The sequence below is a fragment of the Pezoporus wallicus genome, unplaced genomic scaffold (assembly GCF_028554395.1).
Source record: "Pezoporus wallicus isolate ANWC-B61680 ecotype Strahan unplaced genomic scaffold, APGP_CSIRO_Pwel_v1 contig_360, whole genome shotgun sequence".
Taxonomy (NCBI): Eukaryota; Metazoa; Chordata; class Aves; order Psittaciformes; family Psittacidae; genus Pezoporus; species Pezoporus wallicus.
In genome coordinates, this window is record NW_026640059.1 from 1,612,371 (window position 1) to 1,627,500 (window position 15,130).

Here is a 15,130-nt window from a genome sequence, read left to right on the forward strand (position 1 = left end):
TGCCATTCCCCTAATGTGCCCTGTATTTAACTGCAAGAAATCCATATGTTTTCATGAATTTTGTCTATATTTCAATAGTAGCTTAAAGAAAAGTGAGGGTGGTATTTTTTTGTGTATGGTTTGGTGGTTTTGGTGGATTTTTGAGGATTTCTTGTGGTTTTTTTTCTTTTCTATTTTAAAGAAGGGAGCAGAGAAGACAGCAGGAACACAATTTTACAGTTTTTATTTGATCAAATCTCACAAACACTGCATTTTTACTATCATCCCTCACACTAGTTTCACTCCACATGACTTAGCAGAAAGCATATTTCAAGGAGAATATCATCACTAGACACTAAATATCAAAATGAATACCATTTTTGCCTGAAGATTTTAACCCTGTTCCTACCTTACACCTTTGCATGAACAGTCTTCCAGGCTTCTGTGTGATCACAGGGGATGGGAAGAAAATGGTGAGGAACAGTAGTTTGCAATTGACATCTGTGTTTCCTCAATATTTTTCTATTTCTTTTTTCCTTAAAATGTTGGTCTCTTAAATACTAAACAGGACTGTGCAATTCTTAAGGCTTGCCTCAGAGCAAGAAATAGGTGTATATTTCATCATGTATATATGCCATTGTATGTATGCCATGTATATATGTATATGTATGTATGCATGCCATTGGCTGAGGGAAAGGACTGCCAAACGTCCTACAGCAATGGGTTTACCACAAGATTTGGGGTAGATGTGTCAGTTTAATCACCTGTGAAATAGGTGTATTGAGAACATGTATATTTCATTATCTATGGTGACTAAAAGTTTAGATTCAGATTTTTATAGTCTTAACTTCTTGTCTGAGTGCATTCTTACTCTGCTCTAGCTACTTGCAGTTGTTCATTAAGTAAAATGACCAACATGAAATATTCTGTACAAAATAAGTGCTTGGGGCAAATATTCAGTTTATAAACCTCTCCCATATTCAGAAAACAACCCTTAATCTTTAGACCAATTGAGAAAGTAGTCTAATTCAGGTAACTTAACATACACCGATTTTGTTTTAGCATCAAATATATCAATTATTTAAAGAGTATTTCCTTTCTTTTGCGGTATTGAGCCTGTTGTAAAACCAAAGCTAATCTTTACTCAGTTTTCCCCTCTTACCACATAACAGAAAAATATTTCCTGCAAGTAGTGTGTTGTACTAGAGCATCTGCCTCTTGTATGAATAAACTGCCAGATAGCCTTAACAAGCAATTAATTTATTCCATTGACAGATTTACTATGTTATCAGTTATTTGCTCAAGGACAATTTTATTATATGCAAATCATTGATATAAATTGGGGCAGAATAGATTTATCAAAGGGTCTAGATTCGTCTTTCACCATTTGGTATGTCATTTTTATAATGTAATGTATTTACTTTTAGAATATTAGTTTGAGAGTTCTGTTGTAACTACAGGATTTGTCATGGTTGGGATAATGCTGATTTGTTGTTTTTTATTATGCTGAACCTTCTAGCTGGTCTGAGTTCAGAATTCATGAAGCAACTAGAGAGTTTTGACCTGAGATAAGGGAGTTTTAAAACTTGTACTTCTGTTTAACTGGACTTGACCTTTTAAAGTGCAAGACAGAAAAAATTCAGATCCTTACACGTAGAATCGTAGAATGGTTTAGGTTGGAAGGGACCTTAAAGATCATCCAGTTCCAACCCCCTGCCACGGGCAGGGACACCTTCCACTAGAGCTGGTTGCTCAAAGCCCCACCCCACCTGGCCTTGAACACTTCCAGGGATGGCACATCCACAGTTTCTTTAGGCAGCCTGTTCCAAAGTTGCACCACCCCACAGTAAAGAACTTCTTCCTTATATCTAGTCTAAATCTCCCTTCTTTCACTTCTGCCACCTGGTCTATAGAAACCTGCTCTGTCTCATTCACTGGGTAATCATTTTGTAGATAGTAGTAAAGAAATCATAACCAAAATTCTGATTTCTATTAAAGAAAAACAAAGGGACACCCCTCCACCCCTGAAACCTAAAGAATTATTGGAATAAAGATTTATGTTGGAGGATGGGGAAGATTTGGAGTTTTGGGGGTATTTTGGTTATGATCTTGGCATTTGTTTAGTTTTTTGGTTGTTGTGGGTTTTTTTTGTGTGTGTTTTCTATTGTGGTGTTTTTTGGTTTTAACTTTTTTTTTTGATTGGTCATTTGTGTTTGTTTTTTTCTTGGACTTTTTTTGTGTGTGTGTGTTTTTCTTTTTTTTTCTTTTTTTTTTCCTTTTTATTTGGCTGGGGTTTGTTTTTTTGTTTTTCTTTTTTGTTTTCTTGCTTATCTCATGTGCTAGCTTTGTTCTTGTCCTATTTGTGTACGCTTTATGTACACCTTCATGCTGTTGAAAAAATGCTTTCACAGATACCATAGAAGATGCCTTCATGTTGGCTGCCTCAGTGCTGGTATGAGGAACTGTACAGTTTTGCGTGATTGAGAGTGAATGGGTCTGTGTCCTGTGCATCTGTATAGAATAAGGTAAAATAAGTGTCATTTGTTGAGGGCAGCCTTAAAAAAGGTGTCTGATCCAGTGGTCCTCCAACAGTGCACGGAAAACTGTTGACACACTAATAGTGAATATAGTGTATTTTCCTCCTTTCATTATTTTTTTAATTTAATTAAAATATTTTGAAAAGGAAAATTTTGCTTTATATGTATCAGGAATAATGGAATTTCTAAAATCTTAAGATTTTGAGGTGGGAAAAGTCTGACTTTTTTCTAGATCTAGTTAGGACTAGGGGATGTGTAAAGCTTGAGAAATCTCTGCTCAAATCATTGTTCTGCCACAGAACTGAGCATGCAACTTGCTATATCTGTGCTTCAGTCCCCATCAATAAATTTGCACTAAAAGTAAGGTTTTGGAGGGCTGAACACACTCAAAGCTGTTAGATGATCAGATTTCATGTTGTTTGAGGCATAAAATTGTTAGATGTAAGTTTGTGAGACCTACAGAAAATTATTAATCCAATTTACCTCAACTTGGAGTTAAAGAGCCATAATAAGTTATAGAGCCCAAAGTGCATACTTTCTTTCTAAGAAACTGCTCCCTCTTTTTTTCTACTCACGCTTAGTTAGTAGAACATTCAGTCATCTTGGAGAAGATATTCCCTTCTTCTCATCTGAAGTAACCAAGGATTCCTGACTTCTCTGTATGTTAGAAAACACTCAATACTGTGTGCTGATGAGGCACAGGTTGAAAAAGTATTGACTTCCTTGGAGCAAGACAAGTACTTATGATGATTATTTGATGTGTAGCAAAGGGGAAAAATTAAAAAATTCACTAAAGTTTTGTGATTAGAGAAAGCTGGGGAGCAAAAGGGAGAGCAACTTTAAAAATATTAATGTCAGACTAGCTTTATGGGTTTTTATTTATAGGTGGTACCAAAATATTTCCATTTAAAAATTACCCATGCTACTGTTTCTAAATTTCTGTAAATATTCTAGACTTTTAAAACCTTATTTAGAACAGCCTATTTCAAGTTTTGTCTCAAAGTTTGTTGTAAAAGAATACTAGTATTTTATATTGTGATTCCAGCCCAAACATCTTGGCAGTATGTCTTGTGCCCAAGTTGCTTCATTCATTTTGGAGGTGTCAAAGTAATGTTTTAAGGAGTTTTGGAAGATTTTAATGGATATTTTTTTTCCCTGATGGATTAATTTGTAAATCACAGATCCACAATGTAAATGGATTATGCTGTTTTCTCAGCCATCATTCATGACTTCTTATGGAATCAAAGCAGTCTACTCAGACCAAATCCATGGGGAGCAAACAAGCATTAGGTATCTTTCCTACCGTGACCTTACCTTGCCTTTCTTACATAATAATTATGCTTCATATTGCTTGAATTCTTTAAATGTATGGACCTCAGAAGGTTCATCTAGGTGTGGAAGATCTCCATAGGGTTTAATGGATTTGAACTACACTTTTTTGAGGGTCTTGTCTGTCCATCTTAAAAAAACAAAAAAAAAAAAAAAAAAAAAAAAAAAACCTATTTCATGCATTTGATATTCTGTTTTTAAACTGAGATATAGATAGAAAATATAAAATAGAAGAAAGGCATGTACCATACAATTGCTGGGGTGAGTAGCTTGAGAGAGGACGCCTGCAACACTGGAGCAGAGTGGGGTGAGACCAGCATTCAAGAGCCTCAACTCAGAGCGACAAGAGCCACCGAGGGAGCCTCAAGGCCTCGACAGGACCTGCCCAGGAGCCGGCAGCTCAGCTGACGAGAGCGAGCAGCTGACTCACACGGGGCGGAGCCTGAAGCAGTGGCACCAGCCCTGGCTGGGTAAAAACCTGCCCAGGGAGCGCGGCGAGGCGGTTTGCTCGGCAGTGGGCAAAAATAGCGGGTTGAGGCACTTTGCGCGGCAGTGCAAGCAGGGTGACCGCCTGATCAAGAGGACTTGCCTGGACCGCAGGAGGAGGAAGGACTGCTTGCTTGTGCAGAGAGACATAGACAGACCAATCGACCAGATAGATCGTGGTCACAAGAAGATCAAAAACTGTAGTGATGAATAATGTGGGTACCCAGACTGAGCCTTCCTGCAGACATGAGACCATGCAGGTCTCTGGCTGCAGTGAATGCCTGAGCCTGGCACTTGTACTGGAGAGAGCCAGTGACGCCGCTTGTGTGAGGTGTCAGCAAGTAGATGACCTGCTAAAGCAGGTGGTTGAACTGAGGGAGGACATAGGAAGGTTGAGAGCTATCAGAGAGTGTGAAAGTGAAATTGATTGGTGGAGCCACACCCTAAGGCAAGGGCAGAGGGAAGTGGTTGAACAAGTGATGGATCCCCTTCCCTCCTACCATCGGACAGAAGGAGGAAACTTAAGGGACAAGGAAGTATGGAGGGAGGTCCCTCCTCAGAGAGGTAAGTGAAAACCCTCGCAATCCCTTCCTTCCTCCCAGTTGCCCTTGAGTAACAGGTATGAGGTCTTGGAACTACAGGGCCAGGTAGATGGAGATGGAGGGGTAGATCCATCCAGTAAGTCACCTAGGGCTTGTCACTCACCCCCATGCCTTAGAACTTCTTCAACAAAGAAGAAAAGAAGAGTAATTGTAGTGGGTGACTCCCTTCTGAGGGGAACAGAAGGGCCCATTTGTCGACCTGATCCATCCCACAGGGAAGTCTGCTGCCTACCTGGGGCTCAGATTAGAGATGTTAAAAGGAAACTCTCTGATCCGGTGCAGCCCTCTGACTACTATCCGCTGCTGGTTTTTCAGGTTGGCAGTGATGAAATTATTACAAGCAGGGCAAGGGCAATGAAGAGAGACTTCCAGGCCCTGGGACGACTGGTTAGAGGGTCTGGAGCGCAAGTGGTGTTTGCCTCCGTACCTGTTACAAGCAAGGGTGAAGAGATAAATAGGAAGAGTCTGCAGATTAATGTATGGCTATGTGACTGGTGCCAAAGGCAGGGTTTTGGGTTTTTCAATCACGGGCTGCTATATGAGACACCTGGTTTGCTGGTGGCAGGTAGGATACATCAGTCCCAGAGAGGGAAAAGGTTTTTGGGGCAGGAGTTAGCAGGGCTCATTGACAGGGCTTTAAACTAGGTATGAAGGGGGAAGGGGAGATAACTGGGCCTGTTAGGGACAAACCCAAGAGAAACATGCTAGGGCTTGAAGGATGGCAGACTAGGGAGGACTCTCAATCTATTGTTTCATTTGAGGGAAAGGATAATTATTTAGACCCAGGGGAAAAAGGGTACCTGGGCAAGAGTTAGTAGAGCTCACTCACAGGCCTTTAGGTTAGATTCAAAGTGTGAGGGGGTTGTAGCTGGGTTTGAACTAGTGGGGCATTGTTCTAGTATTAATGAAGACCAGAAGGCCTCATGCCTCCCAAGGGTGCCACTAGCGTGCTCGGCTTGCTCCCTGAAATGCCTGTACACCAATGCACGCAGCATGGGGAATAAACAGGAGGAGTTAGAAGTCTGTGTGCGGTCTAAAGGTTATGATCTGGTGGCAGTTACAGAGACATGTTGGGACAGCTCACATGACTGGAATGTGGTCATGGATGGCTATGTCGTTTTTAGGAAAGATAGGTCAGCAAAGCGAGGTGGTGGAGTTGCTCTCTATGTGAGATAAAGACTACAATGTATTGAGTTTTGTCCAGGGGCAGATGAGGAGCAAGTGGAAAGTCTATGGGTGCGAATAAAGGGACAGGCTGGTACGGGTGGCACAGTTGTGGGGGTCTATTATAGACCTCCTGATCAGGACGAAGGAGTTGATGAGGCTTTCTATAGGCAACTGAAAGCAGCCTCACGACTACATGCCTTGGTCCTCATGGGGGATTTTAACTACCCCGATATTTGCTGGAAGACTTGCACAGCCAATCATTCATAGTCTAGGAGGTTCCTCCAGTGCGTTGATAATAACTTCTTAATGCAAATGGTGGACAAACCAACTAGGAGAGGAGTGCTGCTGGATCTAGTACTCACCAAGGAGGGTCTGGTTGAAGCAGTGATGGTCAATGGCAGCCTGGGCTGCAGTGACCATGAGATGGTGGAGTTTAGGATCCTGTGTGGGAGGAATAGAAAACCTAGCAAGGCCACAATTCTGGATTTCCGAAGGGCCAACTTTGGCCTCTTCAATCAATTGCTAAGGGAAGTATCATGGTAAAGGGGCTCAAGATAGTTGGTCAGCATTCAAGGACCACTTCTTCAAAGCTCAGGATCAGAGTATCCCAATGGGTAGGAAGTCAAGTAGGGGAGCCAGGAGACCAGCACGGTTAAACAAGGAACTGCTGGACAAACTTATGCGGAAAAAGAGAATCTATGGATTATGGAAGGAGGGGCTGGCCACTTGGGAGGAATATAGGACAGTTGTTAGAGAATGTAGGGAGGCAATTAGGACAGCTAAGGCCTCCTTGGAACTTAATCTTGCAAGTCGGGTCAAGGACAATAGAAAGGGCTTCTTCAAATACATAGCGGATAAAACTAACACAAGAGGCAATATAGGCCCACTGCTGAATGAGGTGGGTGCCCTGGAGACAGAGGATATAAAGAAGGCAGAGGTGTTGAATGCCTTCTTTGCCTCTGTCTTTACTCCTGCAGACTCTCCCTGGGAGACCCAGATTCCTATAGCCCTGGAAGGAGTCAGGATAAAGGAGGAGTTTGCTTTGGTCCATGAGGATTGGATTAGGGATCAGTTAAGCAATCTGGACATATATAAATCGATGGGTCCGGATGGAATACACCCGTGGGTGCTGAGGAAGCTGGCGGAGGTCATTGTCGGGCCACTCTCCATCATCTTTGGTAAGTCGTGGGAAACAGGTGAGGTGCCTGAGGATTGGAGGATGGCAAATGTCACGCCAGTTTATAAGAAGGGCAAGAAGGAGGACCCGGGTAATTATAGACCGGTCAGCCTTACCTCCATCCCTGGAAAGGTAATGGAACAATTTATTCTTGACACCATCTCTAGACATATCAAGGATGAGGGTCATTAAGAGCAGCCAACATGGTTTTACCAAGGGGAAGTCATGTTTGACCAACCTTATAGCCTTCTATGAGCAAGGGTTATATGAAAGTATAGAAAGGTAGGTTATAAAGGTTCTAATTCTACCAGTAAAATCTTCATTTCATTCCAAAGACATAGAAATTTTACCTTTGCACATGTGTGTTTTTAGAGTGTCAGTGAGGTCCTTCTAAAGCATAAATACCTGGCATACCTATTTTTTTAAAATAGATTTTTCTTTTTCTAGAAAGATGATACTCCTAAAGAAGTACTATGCAAACTGTATCCTGTACTAACACAAAAGATAAAAGACAAGAGGCTCATGCCTTTCATCTTAATATCAGTGCTGTGTTGTTGATCAATATGTAATAAACCTCAGTTGGAGTGTTCATTGAAATACTTTTTCCATGCCATATCTTGCTGTGCGAGCTGTTTTGCCACTGAGCATAGCGAGATTTATGCTCTGTAAGACTTCTCAACTTCATGTTTGAAACTGATTGTATGTTATATAAGTGTACAATTACCTATGAATAAAAAATATATATTGTATATATGTACATAGTATATGCAGAGTTATATTTTAAAAGTTTATATGTAAATATATATGATTATTTATGCTTTTCTAACACTGATATAACTGTATGCAAAGTCATCTGGTTTTCATGGAGAAAGGTCATTTTACCTTACTCTCCCTTTTCCAAAAATTCATGATTCCCAACTCAATACAATCAATCACTAATATGAAAACTTTAAGTAGTGTCTGATTGTCTTTTTCTCATATTAATTCTCTGTGTCAATTAACAGATTTTAATTCTTTTAAAATAAACTGTACAATTCTGTGAGTGATAGCTTCCTGCTGGTGGCTTATAACAGAATGGCACGTTTTCAGAAAATTCTTTCTGATAATATACTACCACTTCTTAATGACAACAGGAAGCCATCAATCAGATGAAAGTTCTCTACATTTCACTTAAAAAGAAAAAAAAATCCAATTTTTAATAGAAAGAAGGAGGGCCAAGCAGGGGGAAGACAGATGGCAAGTTGTTGGAGCCATCCCGACTAACATCTCTTTAAAGTGTTATTTTTCAAACCATAAAAGGAGAGATTGCAAACCATTTTCATTCCCAGTCAAGGTTTCTTGATGACCTCACATTTCCTGTACAAAACAAATAAACAAATCAAACCCAATTATGCAATAATCTCTCTTCTGCCTTCTTTCCTTACCTTCCTTTTTGGTCTGTAAGATAGTAGTTAATGCCTCTTAAGCACAGTAATTTAGTATTCTCCTCAATGTGGAGGTGGTATAAATTTATAATTCTAGATTATTTGTTAAGTGTATATGTGTATATATTTATATGAAGATCACTTTCAAGTAAATATCTTCATTTTTGATCTTGTTTTCCCATAGCTCTTAATTCACATAATGTCATGTTCCTTTTTTGTTTCATACATTTTATATAGAAGGCCATGAAGCACTGTAAAATAACCTGTGTTGAAATTGGAGGGAGAAGAAGACAGGCAGGTTTCCTTCCTTAAACATTTCTAGATAAAGGATTCTTACAAGCAAAGTAGAACGATACAAGGTTAGGTACAGCAGGAGATTGAAAGTGAGGAAATGTAAATCTGGCATCATCACTGGGTTGGAAAGAAAATCAATTAACCTGTACAAGTTAAACAGTGGTAAAAGGATTCAAAGGGATTCAGGTTCAAAGTTGCTTATCTTATTCTCACTATTGAGTACTTCTAGTGGGTGTCAATAGCACAAAATGAATGTGAAAACCTGGAAGCACAGGAAACAAATCAGGAAATGTATAGCTAATAAAATAAAAGTTGTTATCTAGTAAAGTAAACAATAAACTGTATTGACAGTTATTTAATCAGAGACTATTTCCATCCTGGACTCTTTTGAAGTGCTCTCCTTGCAAACTTTTTGCTAAGTTTTTTCTTATGAACTCTTTCAAAAGGTTAATAAATTAACAGATATTTTCATGAATGTTTGGTCAATTTGAAAAGATTGCTTTGAAGTTGGAGTCAATAGACTTCTTATAGCACAGAACTATCTAATATATTCTGGCTGTGCATTTAATCCATCATTCATGCTATTTACTTTTCTCCTATGCTTCTTTGAATTATAAACCCATGTTTTAAAACAGAATCTCAATAGAAAGTTGTCATGGTTTAACCCCAGGTGGCAATAAAGCACCATGTACCCACTCACTCTTCTTCACCCTTCCTGCGTCAGCGGGGTGGGGAGGAGAACTGAGCAAAAAGTAAAACCCTTGCATTGAGGTAAGACTAGTTTAACAATCAAAATAAGGTATACTACTAATAATAATAATAATAAAAAGGGAAATAACAGAGAGATAAAATAGAAAAATGACCAAAAAATCCCACAACACCCCAAACAAACAAAAACAAACCCCCACAAACACAAGTGGTGCACAAGACAATTGCTCACCACCCACTGACGGGGATACCCAGCCTGACCTGAGCAGCGATTGGACCCTCCCAGCCAATTTTCCTCAGTTTATATACTGGGCATGATGTGCTGTGTTATGGAATATCCCTTTGGCTAGTTCAGGTCAAGTTTACTGTCTCTTCCTCTTGGCTTCTTGTGCACCTCTCACTGGCAGTGCATGAGAGGCTGAAAAGCCCTTGCTTAGGATAAGTGCTACTTAGGAACAATTGAAACATCACTGTGTTTCAGCATTGTTCTCAGACTAAATCCACCGTGCCAGCTATGAGGAAGAAAATTAACTGTATCTCACCCAAACGTAGGACAATAGTGGAACTGGCTGACAAAAAATAATTTGTGATACACCTTGAAATTGTGAAGACAGTAAAAGAACTAGGGAAGGAAGTATGATCTAAACTGTTAACAGCATTTTAGCTTCAGATTCACTGTTAAACTACTATTGTTCAGGGCAATAGCAAAATACCATAAATTGGGGTCTGGTAGGGATTCCGTATTTCTATTTGAGGTCTTATGCGTCAAACCTAGAACTGTGTAAATCAAGTCTGAATGAATAAGGCAGAAAAGCATGGGTAATAAAGTGGTGGATTAACACAATGATAAAACAAGGCATCACCGAGCCATTAAATTTTGACAATTTTCAACTTCTGCATTGATTTAAGATGACTTGTGATTTATACAGATCTGATCAATGCAGATGTGGTTGTATTGCATCATCAAAGACAATGTGTTTTGATGTCTTGGATTATCTCTAAGACTCTATTTTAGTATAGAGTTCTCAAGCCAACTTTTTTTTTTTTCCTGTTATGTCTAAAGTAAGGTTCCAGATCTGCCCTGAGTTGTTATTCTCATAGACCTAAGTACAGGACATATGCAGACCCTTTTGATATGAAGTCTGCATTTTATACACTGTGTTAGCAACACTTTCTTGCACTAGATTAAACCGTATTTTCAGGATTTGTCCTGTATCTGATATTTTCTGAGTAATTTCTGATAAACTTCAGCAGGCAGATCTCAGATCAACTGTGGGTAAAACTATTTTGTGCTCTCTGTGAGTAAATTAATTCATTTTAAAAGCAGATAAAAGAAAAATGTAGTGTATTAAGAATGCTGAAAATGTAATAATCTTCCAACTGTATCAGATAGAAAGACTATGAATAATACAATTTATGTTAGGAGAGTTCATAATCCGGGCTAATAATTGTGATATATTGATCAGGTATTTAAAATCTAAGCAGCGTTATTTTCTAGTACCCACTTCCAGTACTCCACTAAAATTTTAGTTAGTTATATACCTGGTCAATATTACTCCAGTCCAGAATTTAGCCTGTTAATCACTCAGAAAAAAGCAGGAATCAAACAGCAAAACTAGTTTCCCAAATACAGTGCAGTTAGTATGCTAAGAAACTTTAGACAGAGTAGTTATATTTTTACAAGAGAACCTTTGCCACATGCATAAACTCATTGCACTTAAAGTTGTGCAAGAGACCTAAAGACACAACAATGCCACTAGAATTAAATGCACCAATTGTTACTTTTAATTTTGTTTGCATGCATAATTCATAAATATACTTCATAGATGATAGGAAAAAAAGTAGGATTGAACACAAGAGCAGAATTCTTCACAAAACAGAGACATTATAATTAGGCAAATATTGAATGTGCTTATTACCAAAGTGATTTTTAGTTACAGAGCTAAATAATGTTTCCTTTGGAGACGAAAAAGGGGGGGGGGGGGGCAGGGACAAGATGAAAAATGAACCGCTCTTACTTTGCATTATCCCATGTAGTGAATAAATCTGTTCAGATAAGCTTCTCCCTTCAAATAATGTAAGAACATAATTGAGGAAGGTCAAACAAAGGGAGGGCCAGAGCTATTCTCACCATTTTCGCTGCTGCTGAGGTCCCACTCCAAAAAGACTAGTGGCTGTACTTCATCTCTCAAGACTTTGTGGAATAGTGACTGAAGCAGAAGTGAAGAGTCTCTTCCAACTCCTCAGAACACAGGGGACAGTCTGTGTTTTATGATGACAGCCAAGCTATGCACTACATTAGCTGGACAGTTTTATTCACCTAATTTTTCTACTATGCATCTGCAGAATTTGACTGAAGGCCCGCTGGAGAGATTCTTAATTCCCGAGTTCTGGGTTAGGCCTAAGAATTTATCCCATCTGTATTCTGTGTCACTGAAATCAGTGGCAGTATGTATTATGAAGGGGAGATTAACTTGATGTTTTAGGCCTAGAAAACGGAAGGCTACTAAAACTGGGGGGAGAAATATTTTGTATCTGCCTGGCTCTGGGTTACTCTTAGTATGTGACTGAACCAACTGCTGGCCTCACAGTCACTGTGGTAGTTCCTATATTTTTTCTCTCTGCAGCCCTTAAAGAAGTAAATTTACAAGTCCTGAACAGTATTCTAATGTTATTACAAACTTAATATGGCAACTGCTGGAGGATGTAAAATTTTCATATCAGATGCAAACCTAATTATATTTAATTTTTTTTTCTAAAGGTCAGGTTGACACACAAACCTGTAGGAGTTTCTGTGGAGGCACAAAAGACTACAGAACAAAAGACGTAGTACATTGTAAAAGCTTTGATTTTAAAGTCTACAGGATTGTTTTCTATTCTGAAAAAAAGGTTGTTATGCTAATAGTCATTCATGATATATCTGATGAAACACTTCAGCCACTACAGTTTTTTCACCTCATGGTGTGTATGTACCTTCAGCAACCATTAATTATAACCTTTGAGATATTTATTATTACTTATCTGTAAAATCTTGAGCAAATGGAACCTGTGCCCGAGTCTTCTGGATTTGAAAATAGAGTAAAATTATCTACCTCAGCTAGAAGTAAATCAGAGCTTCAGGAAAGTTCTAGAGGGTTTTTCAAGTTGAGATATTGTATTTACTTAGTGTATCAATGTATGATTTAATTGAAAGCCAACTCAAACCATATCTTTCTGCTTCTCCCTGATCAAAAATGATCGAATTTCTCAGTCTGATAACTCTACAATTAATTTTCAACAGTGAGAAAACAATTTATTCTATCAAGATGGCACACTTCCTTAGTCACAAACTGTTTTAAGGCATCAAACTCCAAATAGCTTTAAAGGCAAAGCATCAGACAAAGTTTTACTTTGCAAAGTAGAAGGGAAATTCCGCACTCAAACATATCACACTAACTCAGAAATTGATCTCTAGCCTGTAATTTTCCCTAGCACACCCTTGTTTCAGTAATTTTTCAGGGGGGTGCACATTCCCCTGGAATACTGTAATTCAGGCCTGTATTGAAGAGGTCCTGTAATGCTGAAATGTGTACATTTTTGTTCAACTGAGTGTTCAAAACAAAGAGATTCCTCTAAGCTCAGCAGATGCTTCCAAAGTTTATGACTCAAGCAGTAACTGATCATTTCTATATCCCTTTGCTGGACTTGTTCAGAATTCTGATATTCAGTGTTTGGATGTTCAGCATTGAATGGTTTCCATTCAGCGTCTCTTGTAATCTGGGAGTGCCAGATTTGTCTCTTGCTGGAGAACTGTATCTGTTTCATTATTGAATTAATAGGCCTCACAGGATAGCCCCTACTCAGTGCTGCCATCTCAGAAGTAATAGGGTGAATACCAAGCTGGGCTTTTAATTGCTACTCCTTTCAAGCATTGCTGGGTCATATTTTGAAACAATTATTCTTCATAAAGTTTCTGCATTATCTAGGGAAAGATTGCCAATGTGATACACCAAATCTAGTCTGGAGTGAAGTAGTAAAGCAATTCGAGAGTGCCATAGGTATATTAGCAGATGACCCAGTGCATTGACTTAAGGATGTTTACCTTGCTTAGGAATACTTTTTCATGGCCAGAACAGTTTTGCCTGCCTGAAAGGCAGAGCTCTGAGCAGTGCTTTAGTTATACAGAAACATTACTACTTGGATGGATCTTCAGGTAGCAACTACTACCTAACTCTGAAATGGTAACGTTTAAGAGTATTGGAGTAATGAAAAAACCCAAACATTATAATCTACTTACTTATGGAATCTTTGTAGGCATCTCCAGAAACCTATATCATTGAAAATAATAATGGAAATATTAGAAAAAAGAAAACATCAGTTGAAAGTCTTGTAATGAAAGTGTCGGGCCACAAAGCGAGTAATAGTAAACAATGTGATCCTTTCTTCAGACAGACAACCAGGAAATTCCTGGGAGGATATCCTCATAATGATCTGCTCAAATCCAACATGCTGTTAAATAGGATCAAACAATGGCAGAAGCTCTACTCCTGATTTGGTTATTGCAGTTACCTCTGATTATGCGCTTGCAAAGACATTCCATTAATAAGATGAAAGGAAATTAGCTTAAGAGATCATAATCCATTGCTATGAGCAGATTCAGAAGAACAAGCTAATCCTGTAACAGCATTAACAAAATATCTCCACAGAATAGTCACTGTTTTGTTTGTTATTTGGGGATATTTTTAAATCAGACCAAATAAACTTTATAGGTGAACACTATCTTTGAGAATGTGTAGAATGTATGCTATACGTGGGAAGGTTAGGAAAGGTTTGTGATTTAATTAAAAAAAAAAATAATAAAAAAAGGGTGGGAGATAAAATTCTAGACCAGCCAGCTGAACTTCAATTTCTGTAAAAGTACAGAAAGTATCAGTCTATTTTTAAGCTCTTTAGAAAACAACAGAGATGAGTAACAGCCAGCATAGACCTGTAAAGAGCAAATCATATACAGCTAATCTAAGTTTGTCTGATGGTGTAGCAGGCCCTCTGGATAATATACTGCAGAAGGATTCTAGCTTGATTTTCATCCTGCCACTCTTTAAACACCCTCATAACCTTGTGGTATAGGGTCTAGCTCTTAAGTGAGTGAGGCAAGGTTTTGAAATTTTTCAGTTATTCTTTACTCAGTTCATTATTCTCCTTTGACAGGGCTCTAAAATGCTCTATCACCAGTTTTGGTGCTATTCAATTTTTTTATTAATGCTTATTAAAGTTGCAGATGACAGCAATGGGAAATGAGCTCAGAATATGTCAAAAACAGTAAAAGAATTCAAAATGACAAATTCAAGACCTTGATTAAAAATATATTGCATTGGTCCTCATTGAAATACAATTTAACTACATTTTTATAAGTATAAGCTGCTTATTCAGAAAATGAGACAATCAAAA